The sequence below is a fragment of the Nycticebus coucang genome, chromosome X, assembly GCF_027406575.1.
Source record: "Nycticebus coucang isolate mNycCou1 chromosome X, mNycCou1.pri, whole genome shotgun sequence".
Taxonomy (NCBI): domain Eukaryota; kingdom Metazoa; phylum Chordata; class Mammalia; order Primates; family Lorisidae; genus Nycticebus; species Nycticebus coucang.
The window spans coordinates 89,119,618-89,140,122 of NC_069804.1; the positions used below are offsets into that span (position 1 = coordinate 89,119,618).

Consider the following 20,505-nt stretch of genomic DNA (forward strand, 5'->3'; position numbering starts at 1 on the left):
CCCAGGAGTTGGAGGTTTCTGTGAGCTGTGACAGCACGGCGCTCTGCCAAGGGCGATAAAATGAGACTGTCTCTAAAAAAAAAAAAATAAAGTTCTAGGTAGGTGTGGTGGCTCATCCCTGTAATCCAAGCCCTCTGGGAGCTCTGCTGGAGGCCAGGAGTTCCAGACTAGTCTGGGCAACACAGCAAGATACTGTCTTTATCATTATTAAAAGATTATTAAAAAATTATGTTTATTTAATTAAGTAACTTTCTTAAAACCAAGACAGGCAAGCACAGATACACATAAAATGGAGTGAGAGACCTAAAAACATAATCTGGTAGGCACAGCGCCTATAGCTCAAGCAGCTAAGGCACCAGCCACATACACCAGAGCTGGCAGGTTCGAATCCAGCCTGGGACTGCCAAACAACAATGATAACTACAACCAAAAAATGGTGAGGCGTTGTGGTGGGTATCTGTGGTCCCAGCTACTTGGGAGGCTGAGGCAAGAGAATCGCTTAAACCCAGGAGTTGGAGGTTGCTGTCAGCTGTGATGCCATAGCACTCTACCCAGGGCGACTACTTGAGGTTCTATCTCAACAAACAAACAAACAAACAAAAAAACCAATCTGGTAGTTGGGCTGGATGATAATTATTCTTAAAATACATTAATTCATAATACTTAATCAGACATTATACTTTTGATGTGAATTACTTATTTACTAAAAATAAAGTAAGAGAAAATCACAAAATATTTCATTTGCCAAAGATTCCAAAGAATATTGAATTACACGAACTGGAAAATTTTATAACAATTTTTACCTGTCTTACAAAAAGCACAAAGAAAATCTTGAAAGTGAAAAGTAAAGAGGGAGGAATCACTCTACCCAATTACTACATAACTATAGTAACCAAGACAGTGTGGTACTGATGAAGGGATAGATGCATAAATAGATAAACAACCCAGAAATAATAGACCCACAGAAGTATAGCTAAATTATTTTGCCCAAAGGTGCAAAAGCAACTAACTCATTGGAGGAAGAGAAGCCTTTTTTTTTTTTTTATTTTTATTTTTTTTTTTTTATTTTTGGCCGGGGCTGGGCTTGAACCCACCACCTCCGGCATATGGGACCGGCGCCCTACCCGTTGAGCCACAGGCGCCGCCCAAAGAGAAGCCTTTTCAACAATTGGTGCAGATGCAATTGATCATGCATAGCCAAAAATATGAAGCTTTAACTAAACTCCACACTTTATATAAGAATTAATTCAAAATGGAGTTAATTACAAAACTTTAAGGGAAGAAAAAGAGGATAAAATATTGAGACACGAGGGGTAGGCAGTTTTCAGACCTGACACCAAAAGCAACATCTATAAGAAGAAAAAAAAAAAAAAAGGAGAAATCGGACCAAATCAAAATTAAAAACTTTTACTCTGTGAAAGACCCTATTAAAAAGATGAAAAGACGGGCAGCACCTGTGGCTCAGTGGGTAGGGCACTGGCCCCATATACCGAGGGTGGCAGGTTCAAACCCGGCCCCGGCCAAACTGCAACAAAAAAATAGCTGGGCGTTGTGGCAGGCGCCTGTAGTCCCAGCTACTCAGGAGGCTGAGGCAAGGGAATTGCCTAAGCCCAGGAGTTGGAGGTTGCTGTGAGCTGTGTGACACCACGACACTCTACCGAGGGCAATAAAGTGAGACTCTGTCTCAACCAAAAAAAAAAAAAAAAAGAAAAAGACCAACTACAGAGTAGGTGAAAATATTTTCAAACCACATATCTGACGAAGGATTGGTAGCAAGAAAGTGTGTGTTGATTCAGCACCCGGATTGGCAGCAAGAAAGTATGTGTTGATTTAGCTCAGTGGTTAGGGTGCCAGACACATACATGGAGGCTGGCAGGTTCGAATCTAGCCTGGGCCTGCTAAACAACAATGACAACTGCAACAAAAAAATAGCCAGCACCATGGAATATTATGCAGCCTTAAAGAAAGATGGAGACTTTACCTCTTTTTTTTTTTTTTTTTTGTAGAGACAGAGTCTTACTTTACCGCCCTCAGTAGAGTGCCATGGTGTCACACGGCTCATAGCAACCTCCAGCTCTTGGGCTTACATGATTCTCTTGCTTCAGCCTCCCGAGTAGCTGGGACTACAGGCGCCCGCCACAACGCCCAGCTAGACTTTACCTCTTTCATGTTTACATAGATGGAGCTGGAACATATTCTTCTTAGTAAAGTATCTCAAGAATGGGAGAAAAAGTATCCAATGTACTCAGCCCTACTATGAAACTAATTTATGGCTTTCACATGAAAGCTATAACCGAGTTATAACCTAAGAATAGGGGGAAGGGAGAGGGGGGGAGGATGGGCAGAGGGAGGGTGATTGGTGGGATTATACCTGCAGTGCATCTTACAAGGGTACATGTGAAACTTAGTAAATGTAGAATATAAATGTCTTAACACAATAACTAAGAAAATGCCAGGAAGGCTATGTTAACCAGTGTAATGAAAATGTGTCAAACGGTCTATAAAAACTAGTGTATGGTGCCCCATGATCGCATTAATGTACACAGCTATGATTTAATAATAATAATAAAAAAGAAAGCTATAACCCAATTATAACCTAAGAATATGAGCAAGGGGGAGAAGGAGGGGAGGTGAGAGGGAGGATGGGCGGAGGGAGGGTGATTGGTGGGATCACACCTATGGTGCATCTTACAAGGGTACATGTGAAACTTACTAAATATAGAATGTAAATGTCTCAGCGGCGCCTGTGGCTCAAGGAGTAGGGTGCCGGTCCCATATGCCGGAGGTGGCGGGTTCAAACCCAGCCCCGGCCAAAAAAAAAAAAAAAAAACACACACAAAAAAGGAAATGCCAGAAGACTATGTTAACCAGTGTGATGAAAATATGTCAAATGGTATATAAAACCAGTGTATGGTACCCCATGATTGCATTAATGTACACAGCTATGATTTAATAATAAATAAATAAATATAGCCAGGCATTGTGGCAGACACCTGTAGTCCCAGCTACTTGAGAGGCTGCAGCAAGAGAATTGCTTAAACCCAAGAGTTTGATGTTGCTGTGAGCTGTGACGCCATGACACTCTTATCAGGGGTAACGTAATGAGACTCTGTCTCAAAAAAATAAAAGAAAGAGTGTATATGTGTGCATATATAAACATATATACATACTATATGTTGGAGATACAGTCTGGCTCTGTATGTCACCCAGGCTTTGGTGCAGTAAGTGATTATAGCTCACTATAACTTCAGATGCCTGGCCTCAAGTGATCCTCCTGATTCAGCCTCCCAAAGTGCTGGGATTACAGACATAAGCCACTATGGCTGACATTAGAATATATTTTATAAAACTATCAGAACTCGACAGTAAAGGCAGGGGGTGGTGGCTCATGCCTGTAATCCTAGCACTCCGGGAGGCTAAAGCAGATGGACTGTCTGAACTCAAGAGTTGGAGACCAGCTTGAGCAAGAGTGAGACTCCATCTCTACTAAAAACAGAAAAAGTAGCCAGTCGCTGTGGCAGGCACCTATAGTCCCAGCTATTTGAACAAGGTCAAAAGCCATGAAGAAACATTTCACTGAAGAACTACAGATGGCAAATTAATACACAAAAACATGTTTGACATCATTAGCCATTATGAAAATGCAAATTAAGAGTGCTATGGGATACTACTACACATGTGTTACTAAAATAAAATACAGTGACAATACCAAATACTAGGTATAAAAAGGTGGAAAAACTGGATTTCTTATACATTCCTGGTGGAAATGTACAATGGCAGGGGAGTCCAACCTGTGGCCTACAGGATGCATACAGCCCAACACAAAACTGGAAATTTACTTAAAACATTGAGATTTTGGGGAGATTTTTTTTAGTGGAATTCAATTGTGTTGTTCTCAAGTGTGAACTGTGTAGATGACAACACTGTGTGGTAATATCATATAAAATAAATATATATACGCTCTTGCTATCTGTATGCATATATGGCTTCAGTTTTATGGCTTGTGTAAAGGCTTCCAGCATATTATCTTCCAAGTGCAGTCAAATCGACACCATCAGATGTGCTTGCGGTGACTTAATGAAGCAGCAATTATTTCAATGTATTCAATATTTCAATGGCTGTGTGCGATGGCTCATGCCTGTAATCCTAGCACTCAGGGAGGCTGAGGCGGGTGGATTGCTTGAGCTCACCAGTTCAAGACCAGCCTGAGCAAAAGCAAGATCTTGTCTCTACTAAAAAGAGAAAAACTGAGGCAAGATGATCACTTGAGCCCAAGAGTTGGAGATTGCTGTGCCATGACACTCTACATAGGGTGACAGCTTGAGACTTTCTCTTAAAAAAAAATTCAACCTACCATTGCAACTGTTCTAATGGTATTTAGAAGTCAGGTAAGCATTCTTATTTGATTATTAAGGGTGCTTCCACACCTCAGCGGCACCTCACAGATCACCTGCCATACTTTACAATAGGCATCAGCAGCCATGATGTAGAAGGGCTCAAACCTTACTTTCTATTTTACTGTCAATTAATTTTCATAATAAAAGTAAATATAGTCCTCTAACTATTACTATTATTTTTAATCCCAGCAATATCTCAAAAGAAAACAGAACCCCCCCAAAAAAGAAAAATTATACATGAAGGAAGATTGTTCAATTATAAGTGGATAGATGACTCCTTTTTTTTTTTTTTTGAGACAGAGTCTCACTTGGTTGCCTTTGGTAGAGTGCTATAACATCATAGCTCACAGCAACTTCAAACTCTTGGGCTCAAGTGATCCTCTTGTCTCAGCCTCTAGAGTAGTTGGTACTACAGGTGCCCACAACGACTGGCTATTTATAGAGACAGGGGTCTCACTTTTGTTCAGGCTGTTCTCCAAACTCCTGAGCTCAGGCAATCAATCCACCTGCCTTGGCTCCCAGAGTGCTAGGATTATAGGAGTGAGCCATCACACCTGGCCTTAGATGACAACTTTTTTGTTGAGGCAAATAGGCAACTTGCTTAATTTGTAGGTAATTTGTGTAAATTTTCAAAGAATTTAATTTGAAAAGGCATTATATGCAAAAAACATGTTGCCAAATTCGATGCATATGAGGTATTGTATCTTAAGGACAAAATAGCAGAACTAAAAAAAAGTCTACTCTTCTCAACAAAATTTTTTTTAAAAAAGTAACAACTCAGATTCCATCATAAAAGCTAGTTATGTATTAGCATATTTAATAGCAAAAGAAAGTCAAAACCATTTACTGATGTTGAGTTCGTGAAACAATATTATGGAAAGTATGGTAGATATAATTTGCCTAGAGAAAAAGAAAGATATTTCTAAAATCAGTCTCTCTCACCAGACTATAGCTAGGTTAATTGAAGAAACTGGAAAATCTATCAAAGGAAGTTTGGAGAGTAAACTTGCTAATTTTAAAGTTTGTGCTTTGGCAATGGATGACACCACTGACACTACAAATATGGCTCAACTTGCTGTTTTTATTAGAGATATTGATGACAAATACAGGGTGCCCACAAAGTTCATGTGGAATTTACTATGTTAAACTATTTTAAATTGCCACGAACTTTATGTCCACCCTGTATAATGTCATTGTAGAAAGGACTTCTTTAGTGCCATTAAAAGACACAACTAAATGAAGAAATTTATCCAAAGCAATAAAAAATGTTAAAGCACTTTCTTTGTTTTTATTGTGACAGAGTCTCAGTTTGTTACCCCTGGTACAGTGCTGGGGTGTCATAGTTCACAGCAATCTCAAATTCTTGGACTTAAGTGATCCTCCTGCCTCAGCCTCCCAAGTAGCTCAGACAACAGCTTTTTTTTTTTAGAGATGAGGTCTTGTTGCTTAGGCTGGTCTCCAATTCCTAAGCTCAAGCAATCTACCTGCCTTGGCCTCTCATAGTGCTAGGATTATGGGTGTGAGCTACTGCACCTGGCCTATTAAAGCAATTATTTTTTTGTCCATTGTCAACATACTGGTGGTGCCCCAGAAATGGTAGGTAAAAGAGATAGACTTGTAAAATTAATAGAAGATGAGGCAATTGCTGCCTGAAATTCACAGTTGATGAAGAATCATTGCATAGTACATCAAAAAAAATTTATGCATGGGTGGCACCTGTGGCTCAGTCGGTAAGGCACCGGCCCCATATACAGAGGGTGACAGGTTCAAACCCGGCTCCGGCCGAACTGCAACAAAAAAATAGCCGGGTGTTGTGGCGGGCGCCTGTAGTCCCAGCTACCTGGGAGGCTGAGGCAAGAGAATCGCTTAAGCCCAGGAGTTAGAGGTTGCTGTGAGCTGTGTGATGCCATGGCACTCTACCGAGGGCCATAAAGTGAAACTCTGTCTCTACAAAATAAATAAATAAATTTATGCACAAAAGCTTTATAAGTAAGCCGGGCATGGTGGCTCACGCCTATAACCCCAGCACTCTGAGGCCGAGGTTGAGGCTAGTGGATTGCCCGAACTCAGGAGTTCAAGACCAGCCTGGGCAAGAACAAGATCCTTTTTTTGCTTAAAAAAAAAAAAAATAGCTGGGCGTGTGGTGGGTGCTGATAGTCCCAGCTACTGGAGAGGATAAGGCAAGAGGATCACTTGAGCCCAGAAGTTTGAGGTTGCTGTGAGCTATGATGCCATGACATTCCACCCAGGATAACAGAATGAGACTTTGTCTAAAAAGAAAAAAAAAAAAAAAAACCTTAAAAGCAGATAGTGCCATGCAAATCATCACCAAGACTATAAATTTCATAAGGGCAAGAGATTGAATCTTTGCCAATTCCAGGAATTCCTTAAAAGTATTGATGCTAACTAACTATGGCAACATTAGTTACTCTTTGGAAGTAAGATGGCTAAGTTGAGGCTAAATGTTGAAAAGATCTTATTATTTGTGACATGTTATCAAGTCTTTTATGGTATCAAAAACCAAATTTGTGCTAGAACATGACAATGAAAACTGGCTAACAGAAGATTTAGCATTTTTTAGTGAATTTAACCACTAATTTAAATGAGTTAAACATGCATCTTCAAGGTGTAAACCAATTTACCAATACAATGTTTCGAAGTATAACAACATTCCGAATGAAACTGAAATTATGGCAAGCTCAAATTAAGGCAAACAATTTTATGCATTTCAACATGTTGGTTAAACACAGTCCTATGAATAATGAAAAATATGTAGCCTTGCTTTTTGATTTGATACAAGAATTTGAAAACAGATTTTAAGATTTCCAGGACAATAATCAGTATTTTGGTGCATTTGCGACTCCACTGTCAGTTGACATAAATATACTACCTGCCAATTTTCAAATGGAATGCATAGAACTACAATCTGATGTTCAAGTTAAAGAAAAATTTTATCATGTCTGTTTACTGAACTTTTACAGGTCCTATTTTCCCAGACACAAATATCCCTCACCCCATTATCATCATGCCTTATTCATGTCATTGCTTTTTTGGCAGCACGTACATTTCTGAGCAACTATTTTCAAGAATAAAGCACATTAAGAGTAAAACTAGAACCCAAATATGTGATTAGCAACTTCAGAACTCACTGAGACTTTCAACTACACTTCCATCAAACTACACATTGATGCATTAAGTTTCGCAAATACAATGTCAAATATCCAACTAGTTTTATTTTGTCCAATTTTCTTTTACTTCTAATATCAAAAAAATCCAAAGATTTTTATTACTTAATTATGTACATTTTCTATATAAGTGAACACAAACTTGGGACCTGCTTGATGATTTTAAAAAACTCTCTGGAGGCACGGCCTACAGATATTATGAAAAAATGTTCATCATCTTTAATCATTAGAGAAATGCAAATCAAAACTACTTTGAGATATTATCTAACTCCAGTAAGATTAGCCCATATCACAAAATCCCAAGACCAGAGATGTTGGCGTGGATGTACAGAAAAGGGAACACTTCTACACTGCTGATGGGAATGCAAACTAATATGTTCCTTTTGGAAAGATGTTTGGAGAACACTTAAGAGATCTAAAAATAGATCTGCCATTGGATCCTACATTTCTTCCACTAGGCATATACCCAGAAGACCAAAAATCACATTATAACAAAGATATTTGTACCAGAAAGTTCATTGCAGCCCAATTCATAATTTCTAAGTCATGGAAAAAGTCCAAGTGCCCATCGATCCATGAAAGGATTAATAAATTGTGGTATATGTACACCATGGAATATTATGCAGCCTTAAAGAAAGATGGAGACTTTACCTCTTTCATGTTTACATGGATGGAGCTGGAACATATTCTTCTTAGTAAATCTCAAGAATGGAAGAAAAAGTATCCAATATACTCAGCCCTACTATGAAACTAATTTATGGCTTTCATATGAAAGCTATAATCCAATTATAACCTAAGAATATGAGGGGAGGGGAGGGGGAGAATGGGCAGAGGGAGGGTGATTGGTGGGATCACACCTACGGTGCATCTTACAAGGGTACATGTGAAACTTACTGGATATAGAGTGTAAATGTCTCAACACAGTAACTAAGAAAATGCCAGGAAGGCTATGTTAACTAGTATGATGAAAATATGTCAAATGGTATATAAAACCAGTGTATGGTGCCCCATGATTGCATTAATGTACACAGCTATGATTTAATAATAAATAAATAAAACTTCTAAATTAAAAAAAAAAAAACCTCTCTGAACAGGCCACTGCATACTTAGGATTATTTTATTTTATTTTTTTCATTTTCTTTCTTCTTTTTTTTTTTTTTAGATGTTCTTTCTCTGGCGATGCTCTGTCCCCTTGCCTCCCCAGTGGGGGGATTACAGACGCCCAGCACAACGTCTGGCCAGTTTTGATGTTAGTAGAGACGGGGTCTTACTCTGGCTCACATGCTGTTACATAGAGGTCTCGAACCTCTGAGCTCAGGCAATCCACCCGCCTCGGCCTCCCACAGTGCTGGGACTACAGGCGTGAGCCACCACGCCCGGCCCATACTTAGGTTTATTAATACAAGGACTCTTTTGCTTTTCTGTGGTGGTGGTATCATGAAAATTATGCATGGGCCTTTTTTGGTTTGTTTGTTTATTTATTTTTGAGACAGAGTGTCTCTTGATAGAGTGCCCTGGCATCATAGCTCACAGCAACCTCAAACCCTTGGGCTCCAGCAATCCTCTTTCCTCAGCCTCCTGAGTAGCTGGGACTACAAGGGCCCACAACACCCGACTATTTTTAGAGACAGGGTCTTACTCTTGCTCAGGCTGGTCTTAAACTTGCAAGCTCAGGCAATCCACTTGACTTGGCCTCCCAGAGTGCTAGGATTACAGGTGTGAACCACCACACCTGGCCCGTGTTTGTGTATTTAATGTGTAGACCAAGACAACTAACTCTTTTACCATTGTGGCCCAGAAAAGCAAAAGGTTGGACACCCCTGTACTATGGTATGGCCACTCTGGAAAGCAATTTAGTCGTTTCTTAAAAAATTAAGCAACTTAGGGGCGGCGCCTATGGCTCAGTGAATAGGGGGCCGGCCCCATATACCGAGGGTAGTGGGTTCAAACCTAGCCCCAGCCAAACTGCAACAAAAAAATAGCCGGGCGTTGTGGTAGGCGCCTGTAGTCCCAGCTACTCGGGAGGCTGAGGCAAGAGAATCGCCTAAAACCCAGGAGTTGGAGGTTGCTGTGAGCTGTGATGCCACAGCACTCTACCGAGGGTGATAAAGTGAGACTCTGTCTCAAAAAAAAAAAAATTAAGCAACTAACTTTATAATCTAGCAATTGTACATCCTGGGCATTTATGCTAGAGAAATGAAAACTTATGTCTATACACAAAAAGAGCAATATTTTGTTTGTTCCTTTTTCGTAGCTAATTATCATGAAGCAGTGGAAGAGAAGCACAGTTAGTCAACAGAATCCTACTTTGAAATTAAATGCCATCATATTTATATTTCCCCTTATCTCCACCCTCAATATTTAAACTTTTTAAGAGTAGTAACAAGACAGAAAAGGATAACAAAGAACTACATTAGGTGGCGCCTGTGGCTCAAGGAGTAGGGCGCTGGTCCCATATGCCGCAGGTGGCAGGTTCAAACCTAGCCCCGGCCAAAAAATAAATAAATAAATAATAAAAAGTTTAAAAAAAAAAAGAAGTACATTAGACAAGAATTTAAATATGCAGTTAATGCTAATTCATGATTTTGTTCTTCTTTATAGAGATATGTCCATAAAGAGCTGGGGCATTATAGAGTGGTAGCACTTACCATTTTAAGACACTATGACAAATTTGATCCTTCTCTAGACTATTAACTACTGGAAAGCAGACACACAAGAGTACTTTAAAATACAGTGGGCACTCAAAAAGTATATAATAAATTTCTATTTAATGGAACCCCACTGTGAATGGACTTTTATGTGGTAAATGAGAATTGTACACATAAACACATATAGAAATAGAACTTTGTTTTTTCATTTCAGAAAGGTAATAGTAACATGAATTCTTTTTTTTTTCCCCCTTCCTCCTCCAGCCTTATTGGAATAGTTTAAAATTACATTTCTATTTTCTAGGACTTCAGTTGCTTTTTCCATCTGACTTTTAAAAACTGATTACAGCAAATGAAACACAGTTGTCTAAGTGATACAGTATACAAAAATAACATCTTGATTTCTGTGAAAATGCATTTCTCTGCAATTCCTGAATAGCTCCAAATTATGCTAACTCTGAGCATTGATGTTTACTCTGGGTTTTAGATTTAGTCTTTGAAAAAATGTGTTCTAAACCTTTGTCAACACCATCTATACGTACAGCATCAACGCTGCGATGAAGTGTAGGCTATTACCTCGATTTCTCTCGTATAGCCATTAACACATATGTTTGTCTTTTTATTTTGTTTACTCCCACTCAACTGTATGTTCGATATAGGGCCTGATACAGATGTTACTTGGTGTTATTTAACAGCTACTGAGGTCAGACAATCCAAGGCCACCATTACGCTAAAATTAAAGTTATTTATGGAAGTTCATAGACACTTCCAGAATTGGTTTTACCTCCTACATGGGAACATGTTAAAGAAACCCAGGACAGGCTTACTGGTCTGACTTAACTCTTTCCATTTCATCCATCCCTATTCACCAGTGGCGTGGAAAGGAGGTTCTTTAACAAAGCATTATACATAGCACCTCTACCAAACTAAACATAAACTTTTTTTGGTAGTTAAATGCAGAAAGTCAGTTTTTTCCACCCCTTTCCTCCTTTTACATAGCAAGTAAAGCTCACTGGCCTGGGATTTGCCTCTATCTGCCAACCTTTGGCTAGTGAAGAGGATTCAGAGAAAATAATACAACCATCAGAAAAAGGAGGGGCGACAAAGGAAAATAATTAGGCCGTAGCCTCAATTGTGCATTCCCATGCAAGGTGTCCTGACTCCCACAGCGGTAACAGTTGACTTCACTTGTCTTGCTGCAGTAGATGGCTACATGACCCTTTTCATCACACCTATAGCATTTCACTTTGGTGTAGTCTTTTTGAATATGTCCAAATTCTCCACAAGAATAGCACTTCTGCTCATCTGCGTGGTCGCAGTCACAAGCCCGATGGCCTGGCTTGCGCAGTTGTAGCAGCATTGCTCTAGCTCTCTCTTAGGCTCCTTGCAGTCCTTGGCAATGTGACCACCTCTACTGCAATTATAGCAGGCTTCATCCTCCTGGAGATCACAATCCTTGGCAAGATGACCAGACTCACCACAGCGATAACAAATGTCTGGAAGAGGGCGGCGCCTGTGGCTCAGTGAGTAGGGTGGTGGGTTCAAACCCAGCCCCAGCCAAACTGCAACAACAAAAAAATAGCCGGGCGTTGTGGCTAAGATGAGGAAACAAACTGGAAACCTCTATCTGAGGTAAAACCACCTCTGTCACGGCTTCTCATTCCACGGCCACGGCCTCCACCAGTAGTGCATTCCCGGGTCCAATGGCCAGATCATCCACACTTGAAGCACTCATTGCTGCTCATGACTGCAGTTAGATCTTTGGCATCTGAGTGGGCCCGCAACAGCGGAGACTCAGACGCAGGCCCGAGGAAGCGGCTCGCAAGGCAGCGGGTGTTTATTTTCCAGTAACATGAATTCTAAAAATGCATGTGTCTTTTTTTTTTTTTGTAGAGACAGAGTGTCACTTTACCGCCTTCAGTAGAGTGCCAGGATGTCACAGGACTCACAACAACCTCTAGCTCTTGGGCTTCCGCGATTCTCCTGCCTCAGCCTCCGGAGCAGCTGGGATTACAGGCGCCTGCCACAACGCCCGGCTATTTTTTGGTTGCAGTTCAGCCGGGGCTGGGTTTGAACCTGCCACCCTTGGTATATGGGGCCGGCGCCCTACTCACTGAGCCACAGGCGCATTTTTAAGACAGAGTTTCACTTTATCACTCCTGGCAGAGTGCCATGGCATCATAGCTCACAGTAACTTTACACTCTTGGGATCAAGTGATTCTCTTGCCTCAGCCTCCCAAGTAGCCAGGACTACAGGCACCCACCAAAATGCAAGGCTATTTTTTTTTTTTTTTTTTAGAGACAGAGTCTCACTTTACCGCCCTCCGTAGCGTGATCACATGGCTCACAGAAACCTCCAGCTCTTGGGCTTACTCAATTCTCTTGCTTCAGCCTCCCAAGCAGCTGGGACTACAGGTGCCCACCACAACGCCCGGCTATTTTTTTGTTGCAGTTTGGCCAGGGCTGGGTTTGAACCCACCACCCTCGGTATATGGGGCCGGCGCCCTACTCACTGAGCCATAGGCACGGCCCGGCCTGGCTATTTTTAGAGATGGGGTCTTACTCTAGCTCAGGCTGGTCTTGAACTGGTGAGTCAGCCGTTCTGTCTGCCTCAGCCTCTCAGAGTGCCAAGATTACAGGTGTGAGCCACTGCACCGGCCCATAATGTGTCTTTAAAGCATATCTGAAAACAGGTAATACTGTTTCCAAGTATACATCTAAGAATCAAGAAAAATGCATAAAAATTAGTTCTATAACAGATACATAGTAATTTTTGTTAAGAGCCAAAAGGCTGAACATGGTTGATCACACCTATAATCCTAGAACTTTGGGAGGCAGAGGCTTGAGGACTGCTTTAGGTCAGGAGTTTGAGACTAGCCTGAACAAAAGAGTGAGACTCCATCTCTACGAAAAAAAATCAGCTAAGCATAGTGGTGTGCACCTGTACTCCCAGCTACCTGAGAGGCTGAAGCAAGAGAATCGCTTGAGCCCAAGAGTTTGAGGTTACTGTGAACTGTGACACGACAGTACTCTACAGAGGGTGACAAAGTGAGACTCTGTCTCTCAATTAAATAAATTAAAAAATAAAAATAACGAGGGTGGCGCCTGTGGCTCAAAGGAATAGGGCGCTAGCCCCATATGCCAGAGGTGGCAGGTTCAAACCCAGCCTGGGCTAAAAACTGCAAAAAATAAATAAATAAATAAAATGAATATGCCACACACAGAGAAACAAACTCTAAACCTATACTCTCTTGAAAGATGGGCATAACAAATTATTAATGAGACTGTGGAACAAGAAACAGGTAATTAGAAAAGGGTACAGGAGAGAGTGAACCAGGGAATGGATAGAATAAGGGGCAAGCAGTAATCAAGACAGCCTTAGGAGACTTCTAGTTCATCAATCCAACAGTAGAATTAGTTAACAATAATTGTCAAGAGTGGGTTTATATTTGATTTAAATTAAGGCTGTATAGAATAGATCAAATTTATTCCATTTTCCAATAAAATGAATTGTTACTACTTGATACTGTTTTAATGATCCTCACAGTTCACACCACAACACTGGTTCACGTTTTTTAAAATATGCATTCTATATATTTATTATTATTATTATTTTTTTTTTTTGCAGTTTTTGGCCAGGGCTGGGTTTGAACCTGCCACCTCTGGCATATGGGGCTAGCACCCTACTCCTTTGAGCCACAGGTGCCACCCCTGCATTCTATATTTTAAAGCAGTCACTAGTTTTGCTATACTTTCAAATTAAATTTGACAGTTACCAGTAAATTAAAAAAAAAAAAAATTTTTTTTGAGACAGAGTCTCAATTGGTCACTCACCCTCAGTAGAGTGTCATGGCGTCTAAGCTCACAGCAACCTTAAACTCTTGGGTTCAAGCGATCCTCTTGCCTCAGCCTCCCAAGTAGATGGGACTATAGGCAACCGCCACAATGCCTGGCTATTTTTTAGAGACCGGTCTTGCTCTTGCTCAGGCTGGTCTTGAATTCATGTGCTCAAGCAATCCATCCACCTCTGCCTCCCATGTGCTGAGATTATAGGCATGAGTCACCGCGCCGGACCTCAAAATCTTTTTAAAATTTCAAAGGGTTTTCTTTTTTCTGAGACAGAGTCTCACTCTGCTGCCCTGGTTAAAGTGCCATTGTATCATAGCTCACAGCAACTTAAAACTCCTGGCTCAGGTTTGCTACAGCTTCCCGAGTAGCTCAGACTACAGGTGTGCACCATTACATTTGGCTAGCTTTTCTATTTTAATAAGACGGAGTCTTATTCTTGCTCATACTGGTCTTGAACTCCTGAGCTCAAGCAATCCATCTGCCTTGGCCTCCCAGAGTGCTGGGTTTATAGTCATGAGCCACTGCACCCAGCCTTAAATTCAAAAGTTTTATGAGATACAAATATTTTTGGCTACATGGATCACTTCTATAATGCTTGAGTCATGGTTTTAAGTGTGCCTGTCACTCAGATAGTGTTCATTGTACTTGTTAGGTTTTGCCCATCCCCTTCCCCTCCCTTGTTAACGTCCATTAATTTTTACATCCCTGTATATGCATGTGTGTTCATTGGTTAGTTCCAATTTCATAGTGAGTCCATGTAGTGTTATTCCATTTTTTAGTTAGATACTTCTCTTAGGATAATGGTCTCCATCCATCCAAATTGTTGTAAAAGGCATTAGGGCACTCTTCTTCATGTCTGAGTAGTATTCCATGGTATTCAAATATGATTTGACTGTTTTATTCACCATGACTACAAATTCTATTTGGGGCTATTGAGAAAATAAAAAGTGTAAAGCAGCAACAGGTATTTATTTACATTGTTTTATGTATTCCTACATTTATTCAATCATATAGACATACATCTTGCCAACAAAATAAATACATGTGCTTTGAATTAGTTATAAATATGGGGAGTTTCTTACACAACATTTGTTCTATTGAGACAGGACTTAATTTGTCACAAAGGCTGGACTACAGTGGTGCCGTCAAAGGTTACAGCGGCCTCAAACTCCTCCTATCTCAGCCTCCTGAGAAGCAGAGACTATGGAACAGGTGTCCTCAAACTTTTTAAACAGGGGGCCAATTCACTGTCCCTCAGACCGTTGAAGGGCTGGACTAGTTTAAAAAACAAACAAACTATGAACAAATTCCTATGCACACTGCACATATCTTATTTTGAAGTAAAAAAACAAAATGGAAACAAACACAATCACACCGCCTCATGTGGCCCGCGGGCTGCAGTTTAAGGACCCCTGCTATAGAACCACGACAAGACAGCTGGCTGGCTGGCTTGTTTATTATACATTTATGAAACAGAGTCTCACTATATTACCCAGCCTAGTCTGGAACTCCTGGACTTAAGTGATTCTCCCACTTTGGCCTGCCAAAGTACTGGGATTACTATAGGCATGAGCCACTACATCTGGCCTTACAAAAATTATTATTTTTTTGAGACAGAGTCTCACTTTCTTGCCCTTGGTAGAGTGCTGTGCCATCATAGCTGACAGCAACCTCAAACTCTTGGGCTCAAGTGATTCTCTTGCCTCAGTCTCCAAAGTAGCTGGGACTATAGACACTCACCACCAAGCCCAGCTATTTTTTAAGAGATAGGGTCTCGCTCTTGCTCAGGCTTGTCTTGAACTGGTGAGCTCTAGCAATCCACTTGCCTCGGCCTCCCAGAGTGCTGGGATTAATTATAGGCATCAGCCACTGTACCTGGCCCAAAAGATTCTTGAATTAACTTTTTTTTTTTTTGAGACAGAGTCTCACTGCGTTGCCAAGGCTAGAGTGTTGTCATGTCAGCCTAGCTCAGTGACCTCAAACTCCTGGGTTCAAGTGATCTTCTACCTTTGCCTCCTAAGTAGCTGAGACTACAAGCACCTGCCACCACACCTGCCTAATTTTTTTCCCCCTATTTTTAGTAGAGACAAGGTCTCACTTTGTTCAGACTGGTCTCAACCTCCTGAGCTCAAGAAATCTGCCTGCCTTGGCCTCCCAGAGTGCTGTGATTACAGGAGTGAGCCAGACATGAATTAACTTTTTTAATACAATCTATGTAAAAATTTTACAATATTCCTCTGTTTATTAACAGACTGGAAAGACTAGATTTCTGGTTATTCTTTTGCTAAATGATTGATCAAGTAGATAAAATTCGTTCAAAGGAATTACATATTTTTTCAGGCTTTTATAAATGTAATAATCATTTCAAAAGACTGCTAATGAGGATACTCACCAAGTTTATTTTCTTTAGAATAAACTGAAAAAGCCTGGGCCTTGAGGCTCAGGCCTGTAATCCTAGCACTCTGGGAGGCCAAGGCAGGCAGATTGCCTGAGCTCAGGAATTTTTTTTTTTTTTTTTTGTAGAGACAGGGTCTCACTTTATGGCCCTCGATAGAGTGCCGTGGCCTCAGACAGCTCACAGCAACCTCCAACTCCTGGGCTGAAGCGATTCTCTTGCCTCAGCCTCCCAAGCAGCTGGGACTACAGGCGCCCGCCACAACGCCCGGCTATGAGCTCAGGAATTTAAGACCAGCCTGAGCAAGATGGAGATCCCATCTCTACTAAAAATACAAAAAAACAGCCAGGCATGGTGACATGTGCCTGTGGGCTGAGCTACTCAGGAGGCCGAGGCAAGAGGATCTCTTAAGTCCAAGAGTTTGAGGTTGCTGTAAACTATAACGATGCCACGGCACTCTACCCTGGGTGACAAAGTGAGACTCTGTCTCAAAAAATTTTAAAGTAAAATAAATAAAAACTTTAATAAACAAAATACAATGAACTAAAGACAGGTCACAACAAATGAACTAGGTTTAAACTTCTACAATAAAATTTAATAAACACAGCTATTCACAATGACCTAATATTTTATTATATCTTAAAGCAAACCTATCCTTTTCTTTTTTTTTTTTTTTTGGCCGGGGCTGGGTTTGAACCTGCCACCTCTGGCATATGGGGCCAGCACCCTACCCCTTTGAGCCACAGGTGCCGCCCAAGCAAACCTATCTTGAATTGGTCTCATGGAGAAAAGAGCAGCTATATTCAGAATGCTTACCATGTGTCAGGTAGCTACTTCACATTTTATAAAGCATAAATTTAGTTCAATTCTCAAAATGACATTATGAAGTAGGTACTCAATTTTCAAACTCACTTAACTGCTGAGTAAACAGAATTGGAGAGGTGAAGTAACTTGTCTAAGGTGCCACACAATAAGACAGATCTAGGATTCAAACAGCCCATGATGAGTCAATTTTTTTTTTTTTTTTTTTTTTGAGACAGAGTGTCAGGCTGGGCATGGTGGCTCACGCCTGTAATCCTAGCACTCTGGGAGGCTGAGGCAGGTGGATTGCCTGAGTCACGAATTCAAGAGCAGTCTGAGCAACAGCGAGACCTCGTTACTAAAAATAGCTGGGAGTTGTGGCAGGCACCTGTAGCTACTTGGGAGGCTGAAGAAAGAGACTCACTTAAGCCCAAGAGTTTGAGGTTGCTGTGAGTTACGACGTAATAGCACTCTACCAAGAGTCACAAAGGGTGGCGCCTGTAGCTCAAAGGGGTGGAGCGCCAGTCCCATATGCTGGAGGTGGCAGGTTCATACCCAGCCCCGGCCAAAAAAAAAAACTGCACAAATAAATAAATAAATAGCAGTGAACTCTTTAAAAAAAAAAAATCCTTTAAAAGAAAAGAAAAAAAAAAAAAAAGAAACAAGAGTGTCACCCTGTTGCCCAGGATAGAGTGCCATGGCTTCAGCCTAGTTCATGGCAATCTCAAACACCTTGGTTCAAGCAATCCTCCTGCCTCAGCCTCCCAAGTTGCTGGTACTTTCCATGAGGTCTGGCTAATTTTTCTATTTTTTTTTTTTTTTTTAGTAGAGATGAGAGCTCACTCTTGGTCAGGATGGTCTCGAACTACTGAGCTCAAGTGATCTTCCTGCCTCAGCCTTCCAGAGTGCTGGGATTATAGGCAATGGGCCACCTCCCTTGTTTTTTTTTTTAGTTTATTTACTTTTTTTTTGAGACATAATCGCACTTTTGTCACCCAAGCTGGAGTGCAGTCACACACCATCATAGCCTCACTGCAAAACTCAAACTCCTGGGCTAAAGGAGTAATCCTCCCACCCAGCCTCCCGAGCAACTAGGACTACAGATGCATGCTATGACATCTAAGTTTTATTTTTTGTAGAGATAGGGTCTCATATGTTTGTTGTCCAGGCTAGTTTCAAACTCCCAGTTTCAAGTGATCCTCCCCAGCTTGACCTCCCAAAGTGCTGGGATTACAGGTATTCAGGTGTGAGCCACCCCACCTGGCTGTGATCTTTCTAAACAGTTTCTCAACAGCAGCACTACTGATGTCTTGGCCCAAGTAATTGTTGTGGTTTGTGTACTGCAGGATGTTGAGTAACATCCCTGATTTCAACCCACCAGATGCTAATAGCACCCCTACCCACTGCTGCAACAACCAAAAATATCTCTAGACATTGCCAAATAGCTCCTGGGGAGCAAAATTCATCCTCCCTCCAATGTGGAGAACAACCAGTCTCAAATCACTACTGTTCAGAATACAACACAAAAGAAACATTTGGTGATAAAGGAAGTAAACCAAAACTTCCTAGAAGAAGCCCTTTGTATAACGGATAATAAACTTCCCAGACCCATGTTTCTCAAGGTGCGGCTTGCTGGGGTCTGACCCTAGGGCCAGGGTCTGTTAAGACCTGTGGATCTGGCAGTGACCGAATGAAGAAACATAAAGTCAGAAAGAAACGACAAGAAAGAAAGAGACAAGACATACAGAATAGAATTTTCAAAGGTGGGAACTGAGGGGAGCACTGCCGGCCTGAGCAGTTCTGATGGTGGTCACAAGTATCAGTTCTACTCAGGTTTTATTGAAGGCTATTTGCTCTTCAGCCCAAAAGGTAAGCTAAGAAAGGAAAACAAAGAAGCCAGCAGTTTCTCTGAGTGAGCATATCAGCTCTTATTGTTTCTATAATCATTGACTTTAAGGGTCTGAGCAGCCTTGAGAAATCAGGAACCTGAGCCTTGTATGGGGGCAGCCTCCCGTCTGTGGTCACACACAGATTCTTAGGGAGGTGTTAATCTCTGCTAGTTTACTGTGGATTAAAATGCCACTGGTGCCCATCTCCTCTCAAGAATAGGTGAGAGAGAGGAATTTTCCTCTCATCACCACCACAGAGGGACTTCCTCTGCAATGAGAGACATAAGCCCCCATCCATATTTCGGGGTTCAAGCTATTCCCTTGATCTCTGCCCCAGCCAAATATAAATCTCCACAATGGGTATTTGCTTTGACTGTTCACTGGGCAGGGAATGGCTTAATGTATCTTTCCAGACCTTGTCACAGCATCTTCTGTGGCCATTATTTCTTCAGAGTGTTCACAGACCCAGCAAAGGTATTAATTAGTAAGCTATATCCCCAACAGGCCAGAGCTCTAGGAAAAGCAGGAAACTTGCTCAGACAAAAAATTTAGCAGCAGCTGATGTAAAGGTAAACTAGTTGACTTTTCTTTGTTCTGTCTCACTCAGCTTACTTTTTTCCCTTTTTTTTGGGGGGGGGTTCCCTTGCCAAGAATGGGATCTTCTTTCCTCATTCTGCCTGCAATGGCTGGTATAAAAGAGCTTTTTTTTTGAGACAGAGTCTGACTTTGTGTCCTCGGTAGAGTGTTGTGGGTAGTAACTCACAGCAACCTCAAACTCTTGGGCTCAAGTGATTCTCTTGCCTCAGCCTCCTGGGTAGCTGGGACTACAGGTGCCTGCCATAGCATCCAACAATTTTTAGAGACGGGGTCTCACTCTTGCTCAGGCTGGTCTCAAAACCATGAGTTTAGGCAATCCACACGCCTTGGCCTTCCAGAGTGCTAGGATTACATGCATTAGTCACTGCTCCCAGTCCATAAAGGAGCTTGTCAAAAATGCAGACTTCTGAGCAGCTTTCTCCCTTCCCCTATCCCATCTTTTCCTCTATCTCTTTCTCCCTTCCTCTTCTTTTTCCCCTTTCCCTCCCCATCTGTTTCTCTTTTTTCATCCCTCCATTCTTTCCTCTTACTCCCCCTATCATAGCAAGATGTCATGTTGGGAAGGGCCCTATGGACACTTGATCTGAGCCAAAAGGGCAAGAAGTGATTGGGAAAAGCCCTATGGAAAGGCCACATGACAAAGAACTGAGATTGCCAGGCAACAGCAGTGAAGCCTACGAGTTTTGCCTCCAGCCACATGAGTGAGCTTGGAGGAAGCTTGTTCCCCAGCTGAGGCCACATAGG

At 41.4% G+C, this 20,505-nt stretch overlaps 1 protein-coding gene and 1 pseudogene across 2 annotated transcripts in view; both read right to left on the reverse strand.

Moving 5' to 3' along the window:
• MAGT1 (magnesium transporter 1) overlaps positions 1-20,505 on the reverse strand; it is a 113,744-nt gene that overhangs the window by 82,090 nt on the left and 11,149 nt on the right. The window lies entirely within an intron of this gene.
• Positions 10,479-12,026, reverse strand: LOC128577302 (CCHC-type zinc finger nucleic acid binding protein-like; annotated as a pseudogene). The gene is made up of 2 exons (XR_008377547.1): positions 11,827-12,026; positions 10,479-11,743 (listed from the first exon to the last, which is right to left on the reverse strand). The product of XR_008377547.1 is annotated as a CCHC-type zinc finger nucleic acid binding protein-like (transcript).